This window comes from Sapajus apella, unplaced genomic scaffold (genome assembly GCF_009761245.1).
Source record: "Sapajus apella isolate SASKATOON/1434 unplaced genomic scaffold, GSC_monkey_1.0 scaffold28, whole genome shotgun sequence".
Classification (NCBI taxonomy): Eukaryota; Metazoa; Chordata; class Mammalia; order Primates; family Cebidae; genus Sapajus; species Sapajus apella.
In genome coordinates this window covers 1266849-1275757 of record NW_022436968.1, presented here as the reverse complement: position 1 = coordinate 1275757, position 8909 = coordinate 1266849, and the positions used below count along the sequence as shown (strand labels likewise).

The 8909-nt window shown below is 30.2% G+C and overlaps 1 long non-coding RNA gene across 1 annotated transcript in view; it reads left to right on the top strand.

Annotated features, from left to right (window-relative positions):
* Window positions 1-2502: 2502 nt before the first annotated feature.
* LOC116560999 overlaps window positions 2503-8909 on the top strand; it is an 83790-nt gene continuing 77383 nt past the window's right edge. Inside the window, exons 1-2 of the long non-coding RNA XR_004273248.1 lie at window positions 2503-2681; window positions 3396-3588. This is a non-coding gene — a long non-coding RNA (uncharacterized LOC116560999). The remainder of the gene's footprint in view (window positions 2682-3395; window positions 3589-8909) is intronic.

Sequence of the window (8909 nt, the reverse complement as noted above, 5' to 3'; positions counted from 1 at the left end):
TGAATGTTCCAATTTTTCCTTATGTAAGTAAGACAAATAAGAAGGAATAATGAAAACTTTCAACTCTCATTAGCTCAATTCCTTTTTATAACAGAGGGAGAACTTTTTCCAATGCAAAATTTACTGTTTATGAGCATCTGCCTATCTCTAGCAGTTTCTTACTCCCTACTCTCGATATTCCTGTAATCAGGGATGAGTCAGTAAAAGGTATGAATTTAGTGTTTTGTGCATTTCCTATTCTACTGCATTTAGCATGAGGCATGCTTTATGCTTAATTCCATTTTTAGTAATGATAAAATTAATCGATACATTCATTAGAGGCCAGTATTACTTTTGTGATTTACACATATAGTTTCAACATCTATTAATGATCATTGAACAGACCTATTATTTAATTACGCTTATAAAAGTTACTTTCTAATTCTAACATCTCTTCTGTAGTTATTGACTAGAATTATTCTGCAAATAATTTTCTTTTTCAACTATTTAATTATACTGGAATATCATCAAGAAAAGAAAGACATGACATATACTATATTTTTTTCCTTTACTTAACAGTTTACTGAAATCTGTCAGTATGGTAACATTGCCAGAAAAAATAAGAAAGGAGATTTAAGTTAGCCTGGGGTTCTAGTCCTTTAAAAATGGAGAAACAAAATCTATATTAATCAGAGTACATTGCTGATCCCAATCAGATTTGAAAATGTTTCTTTTCTCCCTCAACAGTTTAAGAGCACACAGTTAACAGAATTAACTTTTATCATTGAAGACCTGAGAAGTCTGATTATGGTATTTGTCAATAGAAATATATATCACTTAGCAGACGTGAAACAAATAAAAATAGTTGCAATTAAAAGAGGTTTTCTCACCGATTTTTTCTAGTCAAAATGAATCCTTTTCCTTTACATTTAGACTAATGTTGCCAAATATTTAATTAATATTTTGCTAAGGTTAACATTAAATCAAAAATAACTTTTTTCTTTTCTTTTCTTTTCTTTTTTCTTTTCTTTTCTTTAGAGACAGGGTCTGGCTCCATCACCCACTACAGCATGGATTTTCTGGTCTCAAAGGATCCTCCCACCTCAGCCTCCCAACTAGCTGGGAAAACAGGCACACAGCACAACGACTGGCTAATTTTTGGTGTTTTAGAGATGTGATCTCAGTATGTTGCTAACGATTTCACTTTAACAGAAAATAGCAAAGTAGGAGAAAGGTAGCCTTATACTTTTACTACTGGATTGTAAATTTTAGAGGAGAACCTTATCAATTTTGTTCTTTGATGCATTAACAGCATCTGTGTGGTGTCAGTAATTGCTCAATACATACTTGCTAAATGAATGACTTTATTAAATTTTCCTTAAAGTGATCTGATAGTGAAGACAACCGTGAGATTTTATTTACACATGAAAAAGACATTTCACTATAATGAACCCAAATCAAAATTGATTGGATGTTTTCTTCCTTAGACCCGTATTTCTACTCTTGTTACTTAATTGTGAAGAAATCTATGAGAGACATATTCTTCTGTATTTCAAGGTATGCCCAATACCTGGATATTCAGGAACACAATAATTTAATGAATCTTAATTTCTCTTTCATTGGTTTGTGTTGTACTTAAAAATGTTGTATTTACATCAGTGGGTCTTTTTCTTTGAACGTAGGAGAAGCTAATACAATTTATTCATATTCAATGTTAAATCACATTTGATATTTCATAATGCATATTTGCAGTTTGCTAGCATTTGACATTTGTAGAGAATTTCTAGGCTTAAAAGTATATATATTGACCGGGTAAGGTGGCTCATACCTGTAACTCCAGTATTTTGAGAGGCCAAGGCAGGCAGATCACAAGGTCAGGAGTTTGAAACCAGCCTGGCCAACATAGTGAAACCCCATCTCCACTAAAAATATAAAAAATTAGCTAGGGGTGGTGGTGGCTGCCTGTTATCCCAGCTGCTTGGGAGGCTGAGGAAAGAGAATTGCCTGAACCTAGGAGGCAGAGGTTGCAGTGAGCCAAAATCGTGCCACTGTACTTCAGCCTGGGCAGCAATGCAAGACCCCCTCTCAAAAAAAAAAAAAAAAAGTATATATATCTAATATTAATATTCTCTAACCACTGATTCTCAATTTCACATTTCTACAGTAGTTAACTATCTTTAAATCTTTAGGAAACTGATTCCGTCTAGGTGGTACAGATTTATACTGCATTAAGATGGCATACATATTATCTTATATAGCCCAAGTTCTATTGTTACTGCTTTTATTAGTAGTAAAGGGCTTTTGTTTGTTTTGTTTTGTATAAGCCAAAGACAAACTCTTATCTCCTGAGAAATATTCCAATGAACTGAAAAGAAAAAAAGAAAGAAGAAAGAAGTCCCTTGGCAAACTTGAGTTTCCTATTTACTGAAGGTTTATTACTGCAATTAAAAATTTTATGAGCACAATTTTATGTTTTAAAATTTTGGAAAAATATGAATAAATACGTTTCTTACTATTTGAAAATTCTTTGATTGTTTAATTTACAAAATGTTCCTAACATTTCCACAGGCAAATTACCAAGAAGGTATTCAGTAGCAGAGATTTTATTAAATTCAGTTCCATATATTGGCATTGAGATTACCAGATTTGTATTTTAAAAGAACGTTTTAAGTGCTGAAATCAGAATAATTGTATTTTAAAAGGTCACTAAGAGTTTTAATAATAACAATACCTATTATTGTTCACTTATGTTCCAAGTGCTCTATAAATACTCCTTATGCAGTTTCTGTCAATCTTCAAAGCAATTATATTAAATAGTAGTTATTTTTATCCCTATTCCATAGATCTGATGTCTGAGGTAGAGTGAAATCAAATGACTTTCTCAAGATGCTAAGATGGGACATGATAAAATAGGTCTTTTCATTTCTGTAAGATTTTCGGATTTTTCAGCAGTGGTTTTTGTCTACTTAAAATACTCTTGAGAAGTTTACTTTAATTCAATATTATGATTTAAAACATTAAAAGTTATAACAGAAATGTTTAAGCCTTAAGTCCAGCAGACAGATTTTTATTATCCTGTTTATACATTTAGCATTAACATTTAGTATTAACAATCACTTTTTGTTGGCTTTGAGTAATGTTTGATCCCATTTACAAACTTAATTAATTAATCATCAAATATTTTAACTGCATTTAAAAATTTAATATATTTGATTTATTTTATAAGTACTTTAACTGCCTGACTTAGCAAATAATACTTTTCTGAATTAAAATATTCATTAATGTTTAATAAAATAAATATATAGATAATTTAAAATTTTCTTAAATGCTCTAATAGTACATAACATTTGTAGAATTTCAATTTGATATTTGCTTCTTTTTACAAACTACTACTACTATTATTTTTTTCAAACTAGACTCTAGACTTAATTCTAAACTTTCCTGAATTGAAAGACATTTAGTCACAAAGAAAATGTTTCTAGCCTCATTGCTTGAGATTACTGAAGACTAGGTATTTTTGGCCTTGTGTGAAACTGGAATCTGCAAACAGTCAGATAAACTTTTCCTACCATCAATCAAGAAAGACATTATACCTTCCCAAGTAATTTTGTGAGTGTGTTTTTCAGTACGCTTGAAGTTAATACAGATAAAGAATGTTGACTGGGATGCTTCCCAGATTTGTATATGTGACATTGGTGTTCACATAAAATCCTATTTATAGAGTTTCTTGTAAATTAATTCATAACACAGATGAGAGATTTATGAAGTTCAACTCCTAAGAATCCGGATATATGTATTATCTCATTCTTTTCTACTTTTAGAGTCTGCCACTCTTACCAAATTTGATCATTAAATTGGAATTTGCCTTTTCTTGTTGAGAGACATATACATATATATTTCTTTTTTCCTTCAAATTTCAAAGGCATTTAAACTTGATATAACTCTAAAATATGTAAATATATTTTATGTACATGATAAAGACTTGGAACTTTATGGACTCCTCCTCATTTCATGTTTATTACACACAACAACTCTTACGGATACTGAAAACATAAATCAGTTTGAATTTTGGCTAGCTTACATGACTTCTTCAAACGGTGGCCCAGTTTACAAAGATAATGCTATTGGCATTTTTGCAGAAGGCATACATTTCCGTGGGTTATTAGACAATTTAAAATTTCCACTGACTGGCAGAATACTGTTTGATGTGAAAATATGATTTCTTGTATTTAAGGCTGTGTCTATCTCTAGGCATTACTTTTTAGTCTGTTTGAAGGTCGTATGTATTCTCTTCAAAACTTGCAAAGATACATCTTAATAGAATTCTCCATATGGAACTGATTTAACGCTATATATGTGCTTTGCAAATGTACTATGATAGTTTTCTAACTGCAAGAACTTTTGTAGGCCTAAGTATAAAATTTCTTAAGGTAAATGATTGAAACTTAGAATAAGAAGGAAGAGCCAGAAGAAAGAACAAAGTTGAGGAAATGGACATTTTGCAATAGCATCATCTATATGTCATATGCTAAGCTAGATTACTGATAAATTTACCTCATAGCAATGCTTCATGGAAGATGTTACATTATGAATGATATAGATAAATAAATAAAGCTAGATTTGAAATTTAGATTTGCCTCCAAACAAAAGTACTTTTCACAGGAGTCTATCAACTAGAGAACTATTTGAAAATAACCTATAGTCCCCACATTTTTATAAAGAGAGAAGGTTCAACTTAGCTTTGGATAATAAAGTGCTTTTAAGTGAGGAACACAGCCTGGTGTTCTTTACTTTTTACTTTCTATCACACTGACCCTTTTATATATTTAAAAATTTGGTTTTAGTATTAAATTTAAGAAAAGTTCACAAATTAGGATTTCACACCCTGATATTATGTTTTGCCATTACGTTTTGCAATTGAACATAATGGAAAAGCTACAATTTCTACTACACCAACCAAATAAATAATTTAGAATGTAAAAAAATTATAATATATAAACATGAGGGAATACTATCCAGAAAAAAACGAATGAAATCCTGTCCTTTGTGACAACATGGATGAACCTGGAGGACTTCATGTTAAGTAAAACAAACCAGACACAGAAAGACAAATATCACACAATCTCATGAATATGCAGAATCTTAAAAAGTAAATAAATAAAAGTTGACATCAGAGAAACTAAGAGTACAAAAGTGGTTACCAGGGACTGAGGAAAAGGTTGGGGGAGGAGGGCCTGGTAAATGGGTAAAAAGTTCTAACTAGATAATAAGACTAAATTCTGGTGTTCTGTTATACAGTAGAGCATAAACTATTGTATATTACAAAAGAGCTACAAAAGAGGCATTTAAATGCTTTTAACACAAATAAATGATAAAACACATGAGGTTTTGGATACTCTACCCTGATCGGATCATTATACAACTTCATTACTGATGTTTTGGTGTATCTGAAGCACCATAAATATGTACAATTACAACATGTCAATTAAATAAATATATAAATAAATAAAAATTTCAAATAATCTTTCCTTCAGTGAGCCATCTTATGAAACAAGACAGCCTGTTATTAAAAAAACAGTCGTTTCCTCCATAATATGAAATAAATTATGTCTAAAATTAATGTACAGGCAAACATATGTACTAAAGCAAATATACTGTCTTGTATTAATGTCCCATGGAACTGAGGAGGAGTAAACATGACTTTAACAGAATCCTTTACACTAAATAAACACTACAATGAGATTATTGATTGAAAAGTATATATGGGGAAAAGTTCTTCTGAGTATGATGTTTTGATGTTTATAGTGGTTTCTCTAAAACATGTGGAGTAGGAATGTTATCATTTGATTATTTTGGAAACAGTAAGGATGGCCTAGCTAAGCATGTCAAAAAGTTGGAAGTACAATTAAACAAAATTAAATGCATTAAAATTAGTATATTTTAATTAAATGAACATAATGGTGATCTATGGTTTAGTCAAGTTGTTATTTAGAATTATGAACAGTTTGAATTTTTGAATGTATGCTTAATAGAATTATGGTCATTCATATAATATTCTTAAAAATTATAAATCCTATAGTTTTGGAAACTCAGAAAAGATGGTAAAGTTTTATAAAACATTTAAGGCTGTAGTAATTCCTCTTCCATATCTGGCATTGAGTAAATATTAAGTTATTATCATCATCTACTAAAAATATCTGACAAGGAGCACTATGGTATGCTATCTTGTAGTATACCGGTAAATTTTTATTAGTATAACACTACAAACAAGTCTTCAGAAAACACTTTCTCAAGTGTGCAAGATACTTGTCTTTGACAATTTTGTTTTTGCTTGATTAGAGTCTGCAACTATAATACCTTAGATCATCTTCTTGGGATTAACATTTTTTTTTAAGAAAGGAAATTTAAGCTTCTTATGTAGTTATGAAAAATATATTGCTGCTCTCTGTATTCCAAAGCACCAACTAATGACAATAATATTACTGATGTACACTGAAGAAAGCATGTGGGATTGAGTATCTAAATTCTTTATATCCCTTATAAAATTTTATTACTTATGAGTACTGAAAAGTTACTGGAAAATAATTTAGCATTGCTGAGCTGTCACTTGATTATCTTGAACTTAGTAATATTGTAAAAGGAGCATAAAATTCCAAGATGGAAAAAAAAAAGAGGTTAAATAAAAAGCAATAGTAAAAACTACAGTGCAGGATATTAATTGTGTTGAATGGTGTGAGTTTCTGACAGATAATAAACAAGTGATAGATGTGATCTCTAAAATTGCATGCGTATCATGAACTGAACCCTCAGTTTAATACCAGGTCATTGGATTTTACAGTCTCATAAGCTTCCAGGACTTTGCCTGGCACATCAACACAATTGCTTAATGTGCAATAAATTCTACAGCTAGCCATCTGCTTACCCTTTTGACCTTTCCGATTTTATAAAAACCCAAGCCCATAATTTCTCACTTCATGAACCACCAGATTTTTGGAATATGTTATAGTTCAGAGTTACTTTGTCTTTTTTATGCAACCAATGAGACAATATATTGGATAAAATTTGGCAGCAACATGCCTTTTTCATTGAAATGGTTATTAAAGCAATCACTAGAGTTAATAAGATTTAGACTATTTCTACCTATTGTGTAGTTGGATATGCTCATTTAAACAAATGTGTGCTAGTGATGGGGATTCTTAAATCTAACGGTATGCAAACTGCAGGAAATAACTTCTAAAAAAGTTAAGAAACCAGGAAAATGATTCCAAAATATTTATACATTGGTAATATATAACTTTGAATTTACATGAATATTATATTATTTTTGCATTTTTGGTTTAGTTCATAAATAATTTCCGTAATCATGTGGTAGAGAATTTCTCATTAGAGACATAACAATATATTATGCACTTGAAGAAAAGTTTAAAGAATATCTTTAATTTTATGATGATAAACTCAAAGGGCCAGAAGAATTAGAATTCGGACAAAAATAAATTACGAAACTCACACATGTTCCCATAGCTAGTGGCAGAGCTGGGGAAGACCCTGGAGCTTCTAATCCCTTCTTTAAAATTCCTACTATCTCCTGAGCATAGACCAACTCTTAGCCTTGAGAAGCTGATGGGGAGAAGGCAGACAAATATCTAATCAACGGAAATCTAAGTGCCAGAACTCTTTAACCTCTAGTGATTTCTCCAAGAATTCTTTTCCATCAAGACACTTATGATTGCAATGTATTTTTGATAAAAGAATTGGAGGTGTGGAAGCATCAGAATATAGTAAAGCCTTGCTCCTTCCAGACACGGCAACTGCCCAGCTTTCTTCTCTTTTCTCTGCCATCTTCTTTTTTCCACAAAAACCATGGTACTTCTCCTTTTTATCTCAAACCATGGAGTTCTGTAATCTACTGGTCCCTCTGAGGTATAAATTTTTCTTTAAATAAGGTTATTAGGAATTTTTTCTAAACAAAGATTATATTTGCTTTCAGGAAAATAACAGTAAAGGGGTTATAAGTGAGACATAGCTTGGGTTCAAACCCTAGTTTTATTACTTACTGGTTGTGTGATCAAAGAATATCTCACTCTATGATAGCTTGACCTTTGTAAAATAATGATGATAATAATAGTTTATAAGCTCATAGAGAATATATACATACAATAAATTATTAGTATATAATTAAACTATGTTAAATTGATACAATTCTATATATTCTGTATGTATAGAATATATATAATCTCTCTATATAGAATATAGATTTTTAATATATATTCTATATGTATAGAATATAGAATATATAGAATTTTAATAATTCTATATATTTAGTCTCATTTAATTATATATATTCTGTATATAGAATATATATATTTAAATGAGATATAGACTGTATATATTTTATATATGTGCACTCATTTCTTTCAACTCCATAAAAGTTGATATTTTTATTAAAGCAATTGAATTATTTTATTTTTATTAAATAATTTTAATTTGAAAATGGTTCTTATTACAAAGCTGATGATATTTTTTCCTACTAAAAGAATGCCAGATAGATAAAAGGGATAGATTACACTTATTGAATGGCTACTATATGTTTTGCAAGGTGTATTATATTAATTATTTCACTTAATTTTCACAACCGTTAAAAATGTGATATTTTTAAGTACTGATGCATTGTCACCAGTGAATTATGTGTGTGTGTGTGTGTGTCTGTGTGTGTGTGTGTGTGTGTGTGTATTGAAGTCAAACATAACATCTGTATGTTATGTTATTTTATTTCTGGCTTTGAAAATAAAATATAGAGACTAAAGGTAATAATTAAAAAATTGAAAATTGGCCCAGGTCAATCATCAAGGGCTAGGAAAAGATAACCATTCAATTCCTCACCCACTACTTTATGATATATATTTATTTTTGTTTGAAAACTATTCATTGGG